Below are 20,917 nucleotides of genomic sequence, written 5' to 3'. Positions count from 1 at the left end.
CTGGGTTCCCTTCATTATTCTGAAGGAGCCCTCAGACAGCGCCTGCCACAAGTACAGGGTCTAAAGGTCTGGGCAGCCCTGTCCCCCACCACACGCCAGGGCTTCGAGAGGGAACGCAAGAGGACCCTAGAGGTCCGGATTCCTTCCTCACTACCCTACTTCGGTTTTCAGCCTGTCTGCCCTCTGATGGAGAAGGATAAGAGGCTTATGGAAGGTTCCTGATGGGAAAGACTGACTGAGGGGGAAACTGGGTCTTGCTCTGATGGGAGGGGCCATGCTCAGATCTTCAATTCAATTTTCTGTTGATGGGCGGGGCTGTGCTCCCTCCCTGTTGCTTGACCTGGGGCCAAACTGTAGGGATAATGAGGATAATGGTGACCTCCTTCAAAAGGTCCCAGGCAAGCACTGCTGCACTCAGCGCCCCTGACCCTGCAGCAGGCCACGGCTGGCCCACACCTCCCCCGGAGACTCTTGGGCACTCGGGCAAGTCTGGGTCAGTTTCCTGTGGGGTCACTGCTCCTTTCCCCTGGGTCTCAGTAAACACAAGGTTTTGCTTGTGCCCTCCAAAAGTCTGTTTCCCTGTGTAAGTTCTGGGGGTTCTACGGTGGGGTTAATAGCGACCTCCTCCAAGGGGGCTTAGGCCATACTCAGGTCTGCTGCACCCAGAGCCCCTGACCCTGCGGCAGGCCACTGCTGACCCGCACCTCCATGGGAGACGCTCAGACACAGTTCTGGCTCAGCCTCTGTGGGTTGGGCGTGCATTTTGTGCCCATCCCAGATCTGAGCAGCTCAGGCAACCTTGATGAAAGAGGAGAGTGAAAAATCTGGCTTAATACTCAACATTCAGAAAACTAAGATCATGGCATCCAGTCCCATCACTTCATGGCAAATAGATGGGGAAATAATGGAAATAGTAACACTTTATTTTCTTGGGCTCCAAAATCACTGCAGATGTTGACTGCAACCTTGAAATTAAAAGACGCTTGCTCCTTGGAAAGAAAGTTATGACCAACCTAGACAGAATATTAAAAAGTGGAGACACTACTTTACCAACAAAGGTCTGTCTAGTCAAAGCTATGGTTTTTCCAGTTGTCATGTATGGATGTGAGAGTTGGACTATAAAGAAAGCTGAGCGCTGAAGAATTGATACTTTTGAATTGTGGTGTTGGAGAAGACTCTTGAGAGTCCCTTGGACTGCAGGGAGATCCAACCAGTCCATCTTAAAGGAGATCAGTTCTGAGTGTTCATTGGAAGGACTGATGCTGAAGCTGAAGCTCCAATACTTTGGCCTCCTAATGCGAAGAGCTGACCCCGATGCTGGGAAAGACTGAAGGCAGGAGGAGAAGGGGACGGCAGAGGATGAGATGGTTGGATGGCATCACCGACGCGATGGACATGAGTTTGAGCAGGCTCCGGGAGTTGGTGATGGACAGGGAAGCCTGGCGTGCTGCAGTCCACGGGGTCGCAAAGAGTCGGACACAACTGAGCTACTGAACTGAACTGAACCCTACTTAGGTGATCCTTGGGGGCTACAATCACCGTCCCAAGTTTCACCCGCAGTAAGCGTCTCCTAAGCGTTCTGTAGCTGTTTGCAAGTCACCGAACGGATGCGCTTTTCCTCCAGCCAGGCGCTCCAGGACTTTGCGCAATCTCCCACGGATCCTGGGGTTTCGAGCCGCAGCATCCCCTTCTGTCGAGTCTTCAGGCCCGGGTGCAAACTTTTAAGGAGGGCGGTCTGAGGCGCGGAGAAGCGGGACTCCCGGGGCGCTCCTCCCGGGCTGGTGAAATCGCAGCACTGGGCCCCGGGGATTCTCCGCCACCGCACCCGGCGCACTCGGGCCCCACCCCCTCGGGTCGGAGGGTATGATTGGCTCTCTGGAACGCCAGTCACAGCTCGGCGCCGGCCCGGGGCCCAGAGCCCCACCCTCCCGCTCGGATCCCGCGGGGCTGCTCTCCGCTCTCCCGGAGGAGCGCCGGCCCGCCCTGACCCGAGCTGTCCGGCCTCACCGCGGTTCCCCGCGCACCTGCTCGCCCCTGCGGCAGGACCCATGAAAGGAGCCGGACGGGCACTTCTAGTAGTTATCGGGTTCCAGATGCCACAGCACGAAGTGGGAACTCAGGAAGGAAGTTCACGGCATTTGGCTTGATCAGTGCGAATCTTGACTAACGCTGGAATCTTCCCCGTGGGCAGGTGGAAGGAGGGGCGTCAGATGTGTCTGAAGAGAGAACCCTGGAATCACTGGCACCACGGATGGGGAAAGGTGGGTCCTGGGAACCCCTAGCGTGGGTCATGCTCCTAGATCCATTCCCGAGCCTCATTCACGGCGCTGAAAGCCTGTATGTGTATGTGTGTTATTAGTGGAATGGGATAAGTAATGTAAATGTATGTAATATTTGTATATATTTTATATATAATATATGGGAGTGCTAAATTTGCTCCAGTCGTGTCCAACTCTGCGACAGCTATGGACTGTCTAGCCTGCCAGGCTTCTCTGTCTATGGGATTTTCTAGGCGAGAATCCTGGAGTGGGTTGCCATGCCCTTCTCAAGGGGATCTTCCCGACCCAGGGATCGAACCCTTGTCTCTTAGGTCTCCTACATTAGCCGGTGGTATCTTTACCACCTGCTAGCGCCATCTATATGTATCTATAAGATATTTATAAAATATATAGTAATATGTATCACCAGGCAAGAATACTGGAGTGGGTTGCCATTTCCTTCTCCCAGGGTATCTTCCCAATCCAGGAATCGAACCTGGGTCTCCTACATTGCAGTCGGATTCTTTACCAGCTGAGTCACCAGGGAAGCCCTATAGGAAATAAATATACGATAAATATATATTTAGTGGAATGGAATTAATACAGGAGAATAGGAAGTAGCAACATGAACCACAAATAGTGAGTGTAACTACAGTTTAGTGAAATGCTTCAGTTAAATATATTTGTGTGTATCAACAGGTGTATATATATATTTTAAAAACTTGCTTCTTTATAAATACTTAACAAATTTTAATTAACTAGCTTATTTTTGGCAGCACTGGGCCCTCATTGCTGTGCGTGGGCTTTCTCCCCCTGGTGCATGGCTTCTCATTGCGGTGGGTTCTCTTGTTGCAGAGCATGAGCTCTAGAGTATGTGGATTCAGTAGCTGTGGATCACAGGCTTAATTTGCTTCATAGCATGTGGGATCTTCTCGGATCAGGGATCGAACCCGTGTCCCCTGTATTGACAGGCACATTCTTAACCACTGGAGCACCAGGGAAGTCCTAAACAAAACTTTTTTTTTTTTTTTTAATTTGAAAAGCATCGATCCCTCTCCTTGAACTGAGCTCCTGGTGCCCTTGCTTCCAAAGTAAACCAGTGGCAGCAACATGCATGGACCTGGTGAGTGAGGAACAGAAAGACAAATAGCACGTATCACTTATGTCGGGTGGGGGGCATGGGGGTGTTCCCCAGGGGCTCAGTGAGCTGCAGGAGATGCGGGTTTGATCCCTGAGTTAGGAAGATCCCCTGGAGGAGGGCATGGCAACCCACTCCAGTGTTCTTGCCTGGACACTGTTATCCCAGGGACAGAAGAACCTGGCAAGTTACAGTCCATAGAGTTGCAGAGTCAGACACAACTCAAGTGACTTAATCCCCACCCCTCCACATACACACTTACATGTGGAATCTAAAATATGACACAAATGAACCTTTCTACAAAACAGAAACAGACTCACAGGCATAAAGAACACACTTGTAGTTGCCAAGGGGCTTGGGGTCAGGGAAGACATAGATTGGGAATTTGGGATTAGCAGATGCAAACTATTATATAAAGGATGGATAACAACAAGGTCCTACTATATAGCAGAAGGAACTTTGTTCAATACCCTATGATAAACCATAATGGAAAAGAATACTCTCTCTCTCTATATATATATATATAAAACTGAATCACTTTGCTGTACAGCATAAATTAACACATTGTAAATAAACTATATGTAAATAAAATTAAAAAAAGAAAAGAAAAGCAAACAACCCTCCCCCAAGGTAACCCAGAGCCTTCTCCCTCTGAGCCCTCCCCTACCACCCTTAGACTCATTTATAAGGAAAGGAGCCCTGAGTCACAGTGATCTTCCTTCAGGACATGGCATGTAATGGAAAGGGGCTTTGTCATTTCTTTCTGAAAATATCTCTGGTTGGAGCTTCCACACAGTGGCCAGCTCATCATTTTTCAGTTGCACTGAATTCTTTGTTTTAATAATCATGTAGGAAAAATTAAATTGATTGTTGAATGTCTTTGCACAAAAGAAACTCAAACCCTGGATGCTACACTGGTAAGTTGTACCAGGAGCTTCTCTGATGCCTCAGTGGTAAAGAATCTGCCTGCGATGCAGAGACTCGGGTGGATGCAGGTTCAATCCCTGACTCGGGAAGATCCCCTGGAGAAGGAAATGGTAGCCTATTTTGGTATTCTTGTCTGGAGAATCCCATGGACTGAGGAGCCTGGTCGGTTACAGTCCATGGGGTCTCAAAGGAGTTTGGACATGACTTAGCAACTCAGTAACAACAAAGTTGTACCAAACACTTACGGAAAAAGCAATTCTAATCCTACAGAAATTCTTACAGGTATTAAAGGAGGGTATATCCCGTACTTCTTTTAGGAGGCTTGTGCAATGCTGAGTTGCTCAGTCGTGTCCTACTCTTTGCAACCCTATGGACTGCAGCCCGCCAGGTTCCTCTGTCCTTGGGGATTCTCCAGGAAAGAATACTGGAGTGGGTTGCCATGCCTTCCTCCAGGAGATCTTCCCAACCCAGGGATCGAACCTGTGTCTCCTGAATTCTTTACTGATTGGGCCAGCAGGGAAGCCCTTTAGGAGGCTTATATAAACTTTATACTAAAAATTTGACAAAGATAGTACAAAAAAGGAAAATAAGTCAGTCCCATCCGTGAATATAGATACAAACATCCTAAACACGTGGTTCACATGGGCTTTCACAACAGGGAAAATAAAACTCACACTCTAATAAAGGAGAAATCATTAACTTCTTGGGAAAGCTGGAGATTGTACAATAGCACTTTCCTGCCAAGGAAGAGAAAGAAGAAACCACATACATCTAGAAGAGAAAAAAAAGCACATGGCTTCCTTATGTTTCCTTAAAAAAACTTGGGGTGGTGGGTTGTGGATCTCTTACTGAGGAAAAGCCACCTACTGCAACCTCTGTGTTCTGCATCATGTACTTAAACCCGGCTGGGTTGTTCTCAGGTCCCTCCATGGAGACACTCTCCAGCTCAGCCTCATTTCTCACCAAGAATCACTCACTTGGAATCAGATGAATTTAGAGCACAACCAACTTAGGAAAATGAATACTGGAACATATGCTGGAATTACAGTTGTTTTTCTACTCCAGTCGTTTTCAACATGTGGTCTTCGGACTAGAAGCTTCAGCATCACCCAGAAATGTACTTAAAATGAAAATTCTTATGTCTGAACTCAAACCTTCTGAATCAGACATTCTGGATACAGGACCCAGGAATCTGAATTTTAACACATTTTACAGAGGGTTTCTATGCACTCAAGTTTGGGAATGCCTGCTTGGATTCAACTAGTATACTCACAGATCAGATTCCACCTGGACCTATACCTGTGACATCTGGCAGAAATCTTTAGACAAAAATCAGCAATGAAAGAAAGTCCTGTAATTTTCTTACTTTCTAATAGCTCTGGATTTTTGGTACAAATGAGTCTTGAGTGACAAAGTTTTGAGATATCTGGGGAAAGATCACAGAACCAGGCAGACTCCCAGTGAGGCCCAAACAAAGATTTGTCTTACTTGATTTTTTAGGATTAAAAACTTTCCTTCTTACTATTACTGTGGGCTCATTTTTAGGCTCAGTATAGAATCACTCACATTATGGTTCTTCTTTCTTCTTGGTTCAGTCATTCAACAGTCTTTCATTCTTTGTTTAATAAAAAGTCGAGTAGAGTCATTTTGTTCTATGTGTATGAGAAGAGAAAAATGCCAGTTATTCTTTTTTCTCCTTTGACAGAAAAAATTCTCAAGTAATTTTAGCTTCCTACAAATGGAGATGTTAACAATATCACTAGGGCTCTCTACATTGTTAAGAAAGATGAGTGCTCAAACTTACAGATGTTTTACAGGTTAAGGGGTATTTTATCTGGTCTCGTCCAAAGTGTTTAAGGTCTAAGGGTTTGACAAATTATCTTTGTTAGATATAGCATTTACAAAGACAGATTTATGTTAAAAATGCTTTCATTGTTTTCCCCAGCTTCCTGAGCAGAAAAGAACATCCTTTTCTTATTCTCTTACAGAGAATTTTGTCACCTGCGTCTTAAGGCTAAGAGCTGAAATTCTATCACTGGAATTGAGTTAAAAAGAGGTAGACCCTTCTAGAGAGTCAAATGTTATACTGTGAAATCGAAAATGGCATAGTGGAGTTCCTTAGAGAATTGGGGAGTTTTAACAACAGCCAAAAGGAAAGAAAGAAAGGAAGGAAAGAAGGAAAAATATAGTTAGAAGGATAGGAAAGGAAGAAAACAAGTGTTCATTATTCATACGTGATATGATTGTCTACAGAAAAAAATGCCCCAAAATCTAAGACATAAGGATAAATAACAGTTTAGCCAGATGGTGGGATAAATACACACAAAAATCAATTGCACTTTCAAAACAAACAAGTGGGACATGTGATAAAATGGTCTCATTTAATAACAAACTTGCAGGAACTAGAAATAAATTCTCAGAAAGAAAAGACATACAAGATTTAAATGGGGGAAACTAAAAATATTGAAAGTCCCATGGAAATGGAGAGATATACCATAATTATGGTTGCTGCTGCTGCTGCTGCTAAGTCACTTCAGTCGTGTCCGACTCTATGTGACCCCATAGACGGCAGCCCACCAGGTTAGGAAGCCTCAATATTAGAAAATGTCAGTTTTCTCCTGTGTGATCTACAACTTCAATGCAATTCCTCAAAAAAAACCTCTCTATTGGGTATTTCATGGAATGTGGGTGCTAAGTGGCTTCCGTTGTGTCTGACTCTTTGGGACCCTATGGACTAGAGCCTGCCAGGCGCCTCTGTCCATGAGATTCTCCAGACAAGAATGCTGGAGTGGGTTGCTATGACTTCTTCCAGGAGATCTTCTGGACCCAGGGATCGAACTTACATCTCTTGTGGCTCCTGCATGGCAGGCAGACTCTTTACTGTCTGAGCCACCAAGGAAGCCCCATGGAATGTAGACAAACTGATTCTAAATGAAATAAAGTAGAAAAAGGTTAAGAAGAGGCAAGATGCCGCTGAAGACAAAGAGGAAGTTGAGGGGATTTCTCAACCATATAACAAGGTATTAACAATGCCACTGTATTTAAGAGCATGCACTACCAATGATGGTATGTGTGTAGCCAGCTGGACCCATAAAATAGAATAGAAAGACAGCATCAGGTCCCCTTGTACCAATATATGAAGAGTGGGCATTCAAGTGGGTAAAAGATGTACTCTTAAAGACACTGAAACAATTGAATATACATTCATCACACGTAAAAATACATTCCAAAAGAACTAAGGTTTAAAAGGGTTTCCCAGGTGGTGCTAGTGGTAAAGAACCTGCCTGCCAATGCAGGAGACATAAGAGACGTGGGTTTGATCCCTGGGTCGGGAAGATCCACTGGAGAAGGGCACAGCAACCCACTCCAGTATTTCCTGCCTGGAGAATCCCATGGACAGAGGAGCCTGGCGGGCTACAGTCCATAGGGTCACAAAGAGTCGGACACGACCGAATCAATTTAGCATGCATGCAAGGGATAAAATGTTAGAGACAAGACATTAAAACTTTCAGATAAAAATGTAAAAAAATTAACTGTATGACTTCAAGATGGGAAAACAGTTATCAAATAAGACACACACAAATACTTGAAAACAGAAAAATAAAGGAAAGGTTAATAAATCTGGCCATATTAAAATTAGAAACTTTCATCAGAATACACTTTAAAGAAAGAAAACCAAAAGCTACAAACTAGATTTTCTTGCATCACACATAATTCACATAGGATTATATTCAGAATAGTTAATAGCAATCCAAGAGAAAATGGTCAAAAGATGGGGATAGGAATTTCACAAAAGAAGGAAATATGAATGAGCAGTAAATATACAAAATTATGTACATCCTGAATAGTTATCAGAGAATTATGAATGAGAACGGCTTTTAAAAATTATTTATTTTTAACTGAAGGATAATTACAGTATTGTTGGTTTCTGCCGTACATCAACATGAGTCAGCCGAGATATTACATAGGTTCCCTCCTGAACCTGCCTCCCACCTCCCACCCCATCCCACCCTTCTAGGCTGTCACAGAGCCCTGGTTTGAGCTCTCTGAGTCACAGCAAATTCCCACTGACTATTTTACATAAGGTTCAGTTCAGTTCAGTCGCTCAGTCGTGTCTGACTCTTTGCGATCCCATGGACTGCAGCACTCCAGGTCTCCCTGTCCATCACCAACTCCCGGAGTTTACTCAAACCCATGTCCGCTGAGTTGGTGATGCCATCCAGCCATCTCATCCTCTGTCGTCCCCTTCTCCTGCCCCCAATCCCTCCCAGCATCAGGGTCTCTTCATGTATGTTTCTAAGCTCCTCTCCATTCTTCCCTCCCTCTCCTCCCTCCCATGTGTCCACAAGCCTGTTCTCTATGTCTGCATCTCCATTGCTGCCCTGCGATAGAAATGCACTTGGAATCACATTTTATTTTATTCTTTTATTGAGTTGTATTAACACACAATATTACATTAGTTTCAGTTTACAACATAGTAATCCAAATCTTTGTATGTGACATGATCACTGCAATAAGACCAGTTACTATTAGCCACCATACATAGTTGTTCCAATATTATTTACTGTATTCCCTATGTGTACATTACATTCGGGTGACTTATTTATTTTATATCTGGCAGTTTGTACCTGTTAACCTCCTTCACTGATTTCATCCCCCCTCCCAGCCCCTCGGCCTCTCGGAACGGCCAGTTTGTTCTCTGTGTCTGTGAGTCTATTTCTATTTTTTATAGCTGTTCATATTTCTTTTGTTATTGCCCACGTAGATCCCTAAGTAAACTCACATGGCATTTGTTTTTCTCTGACATTTCATTTAGTGTAATACCCTCCAGGTCCATTCATGTCATTGCAAACGGCAAGATTTCGTCTTTCTTATGGCTGAGGAGTGTTCTGCTGTGTATTTACATGCCTCATCTTTTTTCTTCATCTATCTATTGATCCACATTTAGGTGAATTCCAATCTTGGCTATTGTAAACAGTACTTCAATGAACATAGAAGTGTATATATATATATATCTTTTAAAATTAGTGTTTCATATTCTTCAGATAAATACCCAGAATTGCTGGATCCTATGATAGTTCACTTCTAGGTTTTTGAGGGACCTCCATATGTTTTCCACAATGATGACACCAATATTTCTGCCAACTGTCCACATGGGTTCCCTGTGCTCCACACCCTCATGAATGCTTGTTATTTCTTGTCCTCTCGATGACCATTCTGACAGGTATGAAGAGGTATTTCATCAAGGTTTTGTTTGCTTTTCTGTAATGACTAGTGATGTTGCACACCTTTTCATGTGCTTGTTGGTCAGCTGTGTGTCTTTGAGGGAAAAGTGTTGATTTAATTAGGATGTGTTTTTCCATTTAGTTGCATGAGTTCTTTACATATTTTGGATATCAACCCGTTATTGGGTATGTCACTGACAAATATTGTCTTCAGTTCAGTAGGTTGCCTTTTCATGATGTTGGTGATGTCCTTTGCTGTACTTTTTAGTTTGGTGTAATCCCATTTCTTTATTTTTTCTTTTCTTTTGCCTAAGGAGACATATCCAAAATATATAAGGAACTAAGTGTTGATTGTTTACCTTTTCAAAGAGTTAATTCTTAGTCTCTTAATCTTCTCTTTTTAAAAAGTCTGTATTTCATGTATTTCTGCTTTAATCTTTACTTTCTTTCCTCTATGAACTTTGGGCTTTATTTGTTCTTCTCTTTCTAATTCCTTTAGGTGTAAAAGTAGGTTATTTATTTGAGATTTCTCTTGTTTCTTGGGATTAGGCCTGTATTGCTTTGAACTTCCCCCTTAGGATTGCTTTTCTGTGTCTCATAGATGTTGGACAGATGTGTTTCTATTTTCACTTGTCTCAAGGTATTTTTGACTTATTCCTTGATTTCTTCCTTGACCCATTGGTTGTTTAGGAGCATGTAGTTTAGTCTCCATGTGTTCGTGTTTTTTGCAGCTTTTTTCTTGTAGTTGATTTCTAGTTTTATACTGTTGTGATCCCAAAAGATGCTTGATATGATTTCAACCTTCTTAAATTTCTTGAGACTTATTTTGTGGCGAAACATGTGATCTATTTTGGAAGATGTTCCATGTGCACTTGAAAAGAACGTGTGTCCTGCTGCTTTTGGATGGAGGGGGCCCTGCAACTGGGCAGAGACATGAGGGTCATTGATGCGATGGGTTAAGCATGTTGGAGCTTAGGTAAGGATGCTGCAGACCACCTGTGGGATGCTCCTCCAGAATACGCATCCTCCCTCTATCCAGGGAGACTTAAGGAGAGGAGTGTGTGCAGAGTCAATGTATATTTCTGCAGTTTCACTTCGGCTAAGGAAAAAATGTATATATTTGTTATCAGTATGTATCTCTTCTCAAGATTCCATTATTCCATAATGCATCTCAATTATTCGATTTTCTTTTTTTCCCCAGAAGTCCTTTTTTAAAAAAAAATTTTATTTTTTAAGCCCTGAGAGAAAGGTTGAATTAACAGATTAAAAAACCCCGCGTCTCTGAACCTCTATAGTTTCTCTGTTAGATCTTCCATGAAGAGACAGTCAACAATCTAATTCTTTCCTTCAGGATGCAAAGTTGTTACATCCGAATTCCTCAACTCCTTAGAGTAAAAGTCACAAGAAATAGTATCACATAGTATCATAACAGTGAAACGTCAATAATTATTTAATTTTAAGAAATCCTTTCAGACTTATGCAACCAAAGAAAGCAAGCGTTTTATACTTTCTTTTTTAATTGAAGGATAATTGCTTTACAATGTTGTGGTGGTTTCAGCTGTACATCAACACTAATCAGTCGTAATTGCATATTTATATCCCCTCCTTCTTGAGCTCCGCCCGACATTCCACCTGTCTAGGTCGTCACAGAGCTCCTGACTGGGCTCCCGGTGTTAGGACTGTTCAATTTCAGTAGAAGCACATCTCAGGCCAGTTTTCAGACACGCAGGTAATGGGAGAACATGACCAGAAAAGCGTCGCTCAAACACATGAATCTGTTATCTAGTGTTCATGAAGCAATGAAACCTCAGACTGAACTTTTAAATAAACATTTGAAGCTACAAATGAGCTAGAGCCTTTTATTCTCAGCTTAGTAAGTATTCCCTTCTGCCCTATAGCTTCAGACTAATATTAATTCTAATTCTCCACTACCACCTAGTGGAAAATCCATCCATTTCTTATTTTTAAAATTCCATAGTAAATACCTGATTTCTTGTTCTAAAGTATCTTGTTATAAAAAGTTCAAACCCTATAGAAGAGTGCAAAAAGGGTAAAAGATCTCCTTTTTTTTACTTCCCCCTCCCCGTATCACTCTGCTTCCCAAGGTAATTGTGCCCTTGTGGCCTGTATCCTGTAAGGACATTTCCTGTATTTTTTTATATTTTCCAATGTACAGGAGAAAAATTCTAAGACATCAGCTGAAGGTTGTTTTGTCTTTCTAATATAGAGACAGATAAAGCATTACCCCTGCATGCCTTGAGTGGCCACAGGCAGACAAAGATATCAACAGGTTAAACTCTTGGAGGGATAGATCAGGAGTTAGAGATTAACATAAACACACCACTATATAAAACAGTTAGCTAAGATCCACCGTGTAACACTGGGAACTGTACTCAATATTTTATAATAACCTGTAAGGGGAAAGAATCTGGAAAAAATGTATAACTGAATCACTTTACACCTGAAGCTAACAACTAACAGCTAAATCAACTAGACTTCGGTTTTTTAAAAAAAGATTTAAAATGATGGAGCTTTTGAACTTAAAGTTTACTTTTGAAAACTATGGTAGAAGAAAGAAGAGTGAAAGGCCTAAATTAGTAAATATCTGGTCAGTAAATGGTAGATTTGGGAAGGACTCCTGATGAAGTTAGAACCATTTTTCTTGCCTGGAGTTGATACAGGATCTATGGGCTGAGGAAAGTGTCAGGGACTGGACCAGGGGCCTTACACTCCAATCCTTCTAAACTGTGTCACAGATGTTTCTGTTTTCGTTTAGTTTAAATAATTTGAGTTTAAACATCTGATCTATTAAATTCGGGAGCAAAAAAGGAAATAGTATGTTTGATGTGCTCTTCTTGACCTATAACCTATTTGGTTTTGCTATTCCAATAACCAGAGTGACAATAAAACATTTAAAAATAAATGTAAGAGGGTAACATGATGATTATAAGAAGCTTTAGGTCTCTTATGACTCAAAGAGTTTTTAAAATGATTTAAGAACATGAAAAACTTTATTGAAGTGTAATTTACATAAAACCAATGGAACCATTTAAAGTATTCAGCTTGATGAGTTTTGACAAATGAATACACATGTAACCACCACCTCACCTGATACACAGAACATTTTTCTTGTCTCAAAAGTTCTCTCTCTCTTGATATTTTGCAGTCACTTCCCACTCTAGACACTTACTAATTTGGTTTCTATCACTTTAAATTGATTTTGGGGGAAAAAAAAACTAAAGGACTTCTGTCCTCAGATTCCTTTTGCTGTCTCAGTTCCTGGGAAGCAAACCTAAATGTAAACATATGTATTTAATCTAATTAACACAGGATATGCTTTTATTTTTTTAAACTATTGATTCTTGTGAACTTTAGACAATGTTGCAAATCATTTGACAGTTTCTCCACTTACTTTCTCCCTAAAAATTAAAAATTTCACCTCTAAGTGAAAACTTCTAAGATCAATAGTGATTATGTTAACTTTGTAGTCTCACCTAAATGATTTTATAACTTTGGGCTAATTTAACTTGAGCTAATTAAGAAATAACTTTTGATTACCTGCAACATGCTTAAAAGAAATAATAATTCATAGAGACAAAGGAAAAAAAATACTGATTCACTGAAAAAGACTGAATCAGCTTTTATGTATATACTCTTTTTTTTCCCATTTATTTTTATTAGTTGGAGGCTAATTACTTTACAATATTGTAGTGGGTTTTGTCACACATTGACATGAATCAGCCATGGATTTACATGTGTTCCCCATCCTGATCCCCCCTCCCACCTCCCTCTCTACCCAATCCCTCTGAGTCTTCCCAGTGCACTTGTCTCAGGCATCCAACCTGGGCTGGTGATCTGTTTCATTATAGATAATATACACATTTCAATGCTGTTCTCTCGAAACATCCCACCTTTGCCTTCTCCCACAGAGTCCAAAAGTCTGTTCTGTACATCTGTGTCTCTTTTTCTGTTTTGCATATAGGGTTATCATTACTATGTATATACTCTTATCCATATTTACTCTTTGCAAAACTCAAATTAAGATGGTCAACTTAAGATGAATGGATAAAAAAGATGTGACATATGTGTGTGTGTATATATATATGTACATATATATAATGGAATATTTCTCAGTCATAAAAAAGCATGAAATAATGCCATTTGCAGCAACTGAGATGGGCCTAGAGATGATCATATTAAGTGAAGTAAGTCAGACAAAGAAAGACAAATAACATGTATAACCCAGGGATCGAACCCGGGTCTCCTGCATCACAGGCAGATTCTTTATCATCTGAGTCACCAAGGAAGCGTCATGTATAACTTATATGTGGTAATTAATAAAATGATATAAATGAACTTGTTTATAAAACAGATTCATAGACACAGGAAGCAAACTTTTGGTTACCACAGGGGAAAGGTTGGCGGGAGGGATAAATGAGGAATTTGGAAGTCACACACACACAGACTATTACATGTGAAACTGATAACCAACAAGGATCGGCTGTGTAGCACTGGGAGCTATATCAATATTGTGTCCTGGCAGCTGCAGTCCGCGGGGTCTCAGAGTCGGACACGACTGAGCAACCGAGCTGAACTGATACAGGAAAACAATCTGAAAAAGAATATGTGTGCTCAGTCACATCTGATTCTTGGAGACCTTATGGACCATAGATCACCAGGCTCCTCTTTCCAAGGAATTTTTCAGGCAAGAATACTGGAGTGGGTTGCCATTTCCTACTCCAGGGGATCTTTTCGACCCAGGATTGAACCTGCATCTCTTGCGTCTCCTGCATTGGCAGGCAGATTATTTACCACTGTGCCACCTGGGAAGCCCTCATACTACACTTGATCGTAGCCAGAAGGCCGAGAAATGAAAAAACGAATATATATACATATATATTTGCATGTGTGCATGCTCAGTCACTCCAGTCGGGTCTGACTCTTTGCGACCCCATGAACTCTGTTTTATGGGAATTCTCCAGGCAAGGATGCTGGAGTGGGTTGCCATGCCCTCCTCCAGGGGATCTTCCTGACCCAGGGATGGTACCCACGTCTCTGTCTCCTGCATTGGGAGGCAGCTTCTTTACCACTAGTGCCACCTGGGACGCCCACATATATGTAAACCTATACACTTGAAACTAACACAACACTGTAAATCAACTATACTTCAATAAAAAAAGATGGTAAGCTCAATGTCACACACACATTATTGTATTAATAAGATTAATTTACATTTAAAGCTGAAGTTGAAAGCTTTAAATAATATTGTCATCTAACTATATTTCTGTATATTTAAAACACATACATTATAATGAATTAAAATTAACAAGCAAAAAAAGAGAGGATTTGTTCACACTTGCTCTTGGAATAGTCACTGCACTGTTAGAAAGAAATAAAAAAAGTTTTTTTCCCCTTGAGTGTAATCAGCCCAGCCAACAGCTATTTCTTTTCAGAATACTCTTACTCACTCAGTATCCTGGTAATTTGAATATTTTGCTGATACTTCCATGTTCTTATATTGTTTTAAAAACAAATAAAAAAAAACCCTTTGAATTATGAGAGACCAAAAGCTTCTTATAATTATTATGCTAACTTCTTTATTTTAAAATGTTTTATTTTCACTCTGGTTATTGGGATAGCAAAAGCTTTAACAATTGCTCACTCTTAGGTACCTGTCCATTTATATTAATTAAGTGACCAGTTTCCTCTGAAAATTCTTTTTTTGGTCCCCTTCCTGAAGCCTAAAATCTGAATTGAAAAATCTAAAATTGTCCAGCTATTTTTTACCCTTTTCCCCCCACTGGCTAGCCACTACTTGTTTGACCACTAGGTGGCGCCAAAGGCTGAATCTGTCTCCAAGTGGGCTGCAGAAGGACGTTTTTTAGGTGCACTTGGCAAGCTTTACACACTTCCACTAAGGGTAGACTTAGCACACACCGTGACGGACAGCACAGCACATTCACTCTGAAGTCATTCTGCTCTCTCAAAAGAGCTCCCTTGTGTATCAGCCCCACAACGTAGAAAAAGCTGACAAAACACGGGCTGCTCAATCTTTCCTTGATTAATCTTGTCCAGATAAAAATATTGCAGAGTGTGTGTGTGTGTGCATTAGTCGCTCAGTCATGTCTAACTCTGTGATCCCGTGGACTGTAGCCCACCAGGCTCCTCTGTCCATGGGATTCTCCAGGCAACAACACTGGAGTGGGTTACCATTTCCTACTCCAGGGGATCTTCCCCACCCAGGGATTGAACCTGGGTCTTCTGCATTGCAGGCAGATTCTTTACCATCTGAGCCACTAGGGAAGTCCCACTGCAGACTGTAGGTATTTATTATGACTGCAGCCCTGGGGAAGGGCACGGCAACCCACTCCAGTGTTCTTGCCTGGAGAACCCCATGGACAGAGGAACCTGGCGGGCTACAGGCCATAGGTTCGCAGAGTTGGACAAGACAGGAGTGACTTAGTATGCACGCACGTAGATGTTTCAGGAAGGGTTAAGCACACACAGGAAGGGTTCATATTGCAAGTCTGGCAGGCTTATTTTAATACATTCATTTTAAAGAAGGTTTGTTTCTGGGTTTAAAATATCTTTGTTAATCAGTAGAAACCCTAGGCTGCAATTTACAGGCTGGACGAGAAGACCGTGGAAAGTTGCCAAAGCCCCTCACTGTCTAGAATGTGTACTTACCTTTGGGGTAATGACTGGTAAGTCTTTGTGAACCTGTGAGATTTCTAGATTCTATTCCTCTATTCTGAATTGTTGGTTACTGTGATTAATTAAACCCCGCCAACCGGACCAAAGAGATGTTTTCTGTTTCTCTCTCATAATTGCTGAAGCCCTTTGCTAGAAGCTGTCATCAAAAATTGGGTTTTCTGGGATTTCCATGGTGGTCCGATGTCTATGCTCCTGATGCAGGGGGCCCCAGTTCCATCCTGGTGGAAGAACCAGGTCCCTGAATGCCTCCACTAAGACCTAGCACAACCAAGTAAATAATAAAGAAAGAAAAGCAAATGTTAGAAAATTTGGTCTTCTGAGACAAACAACAGAAAAGGACAATCCCAGGGCTCATTGAAATGATGACCATGATTTCTTGATCCTTGCTCTTGCAGAGAACAGAATTATGAGAACAAACTTGCCAGTTTAAGCTGCCATTGCCACCTATTGATACTTGTCAAAACTGTACCAGGGACTTAAAATTGTAAGACTTGTAAGACTGCTTTAGTACAGAAGTAGAGGCAGTCATTAACACAGTCTTTTAGCTCTTCTTGTTGTTGTTATTCAGTCGCTCAGTCGTGTCCGACTCTTTGCAACACCATGGACTGCAGCATGCCAGGCCTCCCTGCCCATCACCAACTCCCGGAGCTTGCTCAAACTCATGTACATTGAGTTGGTGATGCCATCCAACCATCTCATCCTCTGTCATCCCCTTCTCTTGCCTTCATTCTTTCTCAGCATCAGGGTCTTTTCCAATGAGTCGGCTCTTCGCATCAGGTGGCCAAAGTATTGGAGTTTCAGCTTCAGCATCAGTCCTTCCAATGAATACCCAGGACTGATCTCCTTTAGGATGGACTGGTTGGATCTCCTTGCAGTCCAACGGACTCTCAAGAGTCTTCTCCAACACCACAGTTCAAAAACATCAATTCTTCGGTGCTCAGCCTTCTTTGTGGTCCAACTCTCACATCCATACATGACCACTGGAAAAGCCATAGCCTTGACTAGATGGTCCTTTGTTAGCAAAGTAATGTCTCTGCTTTTTAATATGTTGTCTAGGTTTGTCAGCCATGAAATTAAAAACTGCTTTGCTCCTTGGAAGAAAAGCTATGACAAACCTAGACAGCATATTAAAAAGTGGAGACACTACTTTACTAACAAAGGCAGAGGATGAGATGGTTGGATGGCATCACCGACGCGATGGACATGAGTTTGAGCAGGCTCCGGGAGTTGGTGATGGACAGGGAAGCCTGGCGTGCTGCAGTCCATGGGGTCACAAAGAGTCGGACACGACTGAGCTACTGAACTGAACTGAACCCTACTTAGGTGATCCCTGGGGGCTACAATCACTGTCCCAAATTTCACCCGCAATAAGCGTCTCCTGAGCGTTCTGTAGCTGTTTGCAAGCCACTGAACGGATGCCCTTTTTCTCCAGCCTGCTGCTGAAGGTTGTCATAGCTTTTCTTCCAAGGAGCAAAGCGGTTTTTACTTTCATGGCTGCAGTCACCATCTGCAGTGATTTTGGAACCCAAGAAAATAAAGTCTGTCACTGTTTCCATTGTTTCCCCATCTATTTGCTGTGAAGTGATTGGACCAGATGCCGTGATCTTAGTTTTTTGAATGTTGAGTTTTAAGCCAACTTTTTCACTCTCCTCTTTCACTTTCATCAAGAGGCTCTTTAGTTCCTCTTTGCTTTCTGCCATAAGGGTGGTATCATCTGCATATCTTAAGTTATTGATATTTCTCTCAGCACTCTTGATTCCAGCCTGTGCTTCATCCAGCCCGGCATTTTGCATGATGTGTTCTGCATGTGAGTTAAATAAGCAGGGTGACAATATACAGCCTTGATGTACTCCCTTCCCAATTTGGAACCAGTCCTGTTCTGACTGTTACTTTTTGACTTGCATACAGGTTTCTCGGGAGGCAGATAAGGTGGTCTGGTATTCTTATCTCTTTAAGAATTTTCCACAGTTTGTTGTGATCCATGCGGTCAAAGGCTTTAGCATAGTCAATGAAGCAGAAGTAGATGTTCTCCTGGAACTCTCTTGCTTTTTCTATGATCTAATGGATGTTGGCAATTTGATCTCTGGTTCCTCTGCCTTTTCTAAATCCAGGTTGAACATCTGGAAGTTCTCCATTCACATTCTGTTGAAGCCTGGCTTGGAGAATTTTGAGCATTATTTTGCTAATGTGTGAAATGAATGTAATTGGGTGGTAGTTTGAACATTCTTTGGCATTAATATAGTCTGGTAGCCCTAGATCAATGGAATAGGGAATAAGACTGAATGAAACTGTTAACCAATATTTAATTATGGTGATTTGTTTTAGAATACGGTCTTAAATGTTCTGTTTTCTGATAAGCTTCCCTGGTGGCTCAGATGGTAAAGCATCTGCCTGCAATGCGGGTGACCCGGGTTCAATCCCTGGGTCGGGAAGATCCCCTGGAGAAGGAAATGGCAACCCACTCCAGTACTCTTGCTTGGAGAATCCCATGGATGGAGGAGCCTGGTGGGCTATAGTCCACGGGGTCGCAAAGAGTCAGACGCCACTGAGAGACTTCACTTGACTTGACTTGACTCTGATAAGCATGTGAATAAGCCATTTCATTTTCTTCTTATCTATCTATAATCCTCAACTTTAGTCTATGCCTGTGGAAAAAGAAACTCAGTGTTCTTTGAACCATGTCTTTCTTGTTTCAGTGAAACTTCAGAACTCAGGAAAAGTATTCTATCATAAATCTTAACATAGACTGAAAACTGTAACTACTTAGGAAAAATGAAAGATAATGATGACCCTAATGACTGGAATTCTGACAAATGCTTTTACAGTTTTTAAGCTTAGAAAAATCCCAACTCTTCTTGGTTAAAGGATAGTGAGTCAAATTTTGCTTTTTAGAGCTAACATACCTCTAGAGACAATAAAATATTTTTGTGGCTAGCCTCACCGGTGGAATATGTGATGATTCTATAGAAAATCTGGTATATGGTTCTTCTCTGCAAATACTATGCAAAGTGCTTTTACGGGTATGGCAATGTAGTGATACGCAGTGGTTCACATCCCCTAATTCGGAATCCTGAGCAGGCCAGAAATGTCACATATTAAGGAAAATCTCATTTAATTGGGTGTGACCAGTCATTAATAAGAGAAAGGACTGAAGTTTATATGTGGAAACAAGGCCTACGAAATCCTCTGAGCAAGTCAGTTCCTAGTTTATTAAGTCCCTGCGTGACAGGTGGAAAGGATGTTTTTTATTTTATTTTATTTAATATTTATTTACTTATTTGACTGCACCAGGTTTTAGTTGTGGCATAAGGCATCTAGTTCCCTGAACAGGGATGGAACCCAGGACCCCTGCATTGTGAGCATGGAGTCTCAGCCACTGGACCACCCGGGAAGTCCCAGAAAGGAAGTTAATTTCTTGTGAGCCAGGATCACTGATGAACTTCGGGTGTCTCAGAGAAAATGAGATTTCATCCACACTGAAAGGCCCTATCAGCAAAGCTCTGAGAAGGTGAGTTGGGGGAGGGTTCTTGGAATCAGTAAGTTGATACATGGCAATAAAATTATTTCTGGTTATCAAAGGGGTAAATAAAACTATGACCTTATGGGCAAAAGTCTTCTAGACAGACGACAACTCTCTGGCCTTAATATCACCGAGACCTCCATTTGTTAGCCACACAGCAAGGCGATCGTCACACCTTATTCTAAAACAGACCTTTTATTCTATAAAAGAGCCTGTCAGATTAAGGACACGGAGTTAGAACATTTCTGGAAGATCTTATTTGGTCAACTCATTACCTTAAGGGTAGGAATCATCGAGGAAAAATATTCCAAAAATTGGAAATAAGGCAAAAATCAGCTTTCTTAATTAATATTGTATGTGAACATTTTCTCATAATCCTGCCTGACCAAAATCTGAGTGTTTTCAAGGATTGTAACTTGACTGAAAAACCCAGCTGGCCCTGTACCATGAGAGGTTGATCTGTAGAAAGCTGATAAGGTCTGATGACTTTGCCTTTTCTCTGGTGAGGAAGATAAGCCCATGGTTATGATTTTATTGCTTGTAGTACATTAACCATTTTGAATCTCTTAACAGCCATTTCCCCAGATTATGTACATTTTTGGTTTGCAAATACTCTTTGAATCTAGCCTCTTGTATCCTTCCTGATTCCGATTAATGTTTGGTAACACTTTAAAAAGTCTAACAAATACCTTTCTGCAACATCTGGGAGGCTCATTATAAACAGATAAAGCACCCCCTGCAACCGCCAGGCAGAGCAGGTCTGATAAAACACTTTACTTCTGCTTCTAGGTGGTGCTGTTTGCTACGTCGTCAGGCATGAGACTTTATGGCAACCACCACTGAAACCACTTCGAAGCCACTTCTGTGTCAGGAACTTCACCTTTTTTTACGCTGCTTCTCCAAAGCCAGTTGCTTTTCTTGTCACCTTTGCCAGTGAAATGAATGGAGGGGAGATTCCCATTTCCTCCTGTTGCTTAACTGTGGATTGAAGTCTCAGGTGCATGAATTTGATTTATTAAAAAAAAATTTATTTATTTATTTTTGGTGGTGCTGGGTCTTTGTTATGGCGAGCGGGGGCTGCTCCTCATTGTGGTGTGGGGGCTTCTCTTGTTGCGGAGCCTGGGCTCTAGGGCAC

General features: G+C 41.8%; 1 long non-coding RNA gene across 1 annotated transcript; it reads left to right on the top strand.

Annotated features, from left to right (window-relative positions):
- Nucleotides 1-1,988: 1,988 nt before the first annotated feature.
- On the top strand, nucleotides 1,989-20,820 carry LOC122429986. The gene is made up of 3 exons (XR_006266198.1): nucleotides 1,989-2,261; nucleotides 19,554-19,770; nucleotides 20,572-20,820. It is a non-coding gene; the product is annotated as an uncharacterized LOC122429986 (long non-coding RNA).
- Nucleotides 20,821-20,917: the final 97 nt, after the last annotated feature.

This window comes from Cervus canadensis, chromosome 28 (assembly GCF_019320065.1).
Source record: "Cervus canadensis isolate Bull #8, Minnesota chromosome 28, ASM1932006v1, whole genome shotgun sequence".
NCBI classification, from domain to species: domain Eukaryota; kingdom Metazoa; phylum Chordata; class Mammalia; order Artiodactyla; family Cervidae; genus Cervus; species Cervus canadensis.
This window is presented reverse-complemented; position numbering and strand designations above follow the sequence as displayed.